At 55.6% G+C, this 1,071-nt stretch overlaps 1 protein-coding gene across 8 annotated transcripts in view; it reads right to left on the minus strand.

Moving 5' to 3' along the window:
• The window catches only part of SUN1 (Sad1 and UNC84 domain containing 1), a 33,421-nt gene that overhangs the window by 26,260 nt on the left and 6,090 nt on the right, over positions 1-1,071 (minus strand). The window lies entirely within an intron of this gene.

Genomic DNA, 1,071 nt, shown 5'->3' on the forward strand with positions numbered 1-1,071 from the left:
CGCGGGCAGCGCGCGCCCCGCGGACGTCACTCCGGCGGGCTGTAACCCTGCGCTCGCCGGCGCCGAACAAAAGGCGTGTTGACCCAACGCCCCGCCTTCCTAAAACGCGTCGCTTGCCCAACACACCAGCCTCAATCGCCTAACGCAAGTAAAATCCAACCCGACCGCACTCGTTGTGCGCGGCTCCTGCACCTGAGGCGCCCGCAGCTCCCGCCACCGCGCCACGGGGCAGCCAGGCAGCGCACATGTAAGGAGATAACGCACGCCACACCTACCGGTACATCCATGTCAAAAGCCGCCTGAGCTTGCAGTAAAGCCCTCCACACACATCACCCACAACAAAAAATAAAGCCTGCAACTCACCTCCGTAATATTATTCCGAAAATCGGCAAGATAGTAACGCACCCCCCTAGGCGAGAGGGGGGATTAGACATTAACTCGGGAATTGAAGAGGAGCGGTGGCCTCTAATAGTCCGCTGCGAAGCACCGCGGTAGAATATTTTTAAAAAACGAGCGAAGATTTCACTTCCTCCGTGCAAGGTAAAACCGAAAACCCGACGTGGGATAGGGGGATTGCCAGTACTGCGGAAACACGGAACCTGGAATTTGCTCGCCAAGATTTTCCTTTTCCTATAACATAGTATAAACGATACCTTTTAAAAATAAACAAACAAACACAGAGTAAGGCAAACCAAATTATTTCTTTCCAAACAGACATAAAACTTCCTGAGACTGTGAGAAAACGGGTGCTGCCTCTACAGTTTCGAGTTTCTACCCCTGCTGAAGAGCAACTACATGGGATCGCCGCGCCAGCTCTGTCACCCCAAAACGAGCACAATGCCGAAATAACCATATTTCGCAGTAAAACGACGAGCAATCACTCCCTGAGCGATGCCAAACTCTTTTCCCAGCAAACCCCTGCCCGCTTAACACCCCTTTCCCCACAGCAGCAGTCCACCGACGCCAGCTGCCCTGAGGTGACAGCCAGGGGGACGGTGAGGACGGGTTTGGCGGCAGCCAGCACCGGAGCACGGCACCCGTTACCGCCCCCCTACCCTGCCCCCCCGCCGC

The sequence above is a fragment of the Egretta garzetta genome, unplaced genomic scaffold (genome assembly GCF_000687185.1).
Source record: "Egretta garzetta isolate BGI_Z169 unplaced genomic scaffold, ASM68718v1 scaffold57, whole genome shotgun sequence".
In the NCBI taxonomy this organism is placed as follows: domain Eukaryota; kingdom Metazoa; phylum Chordata; class Aves; order Pelecaniformes; family Ardeidae; genus Egretta; species Egretta garzetta.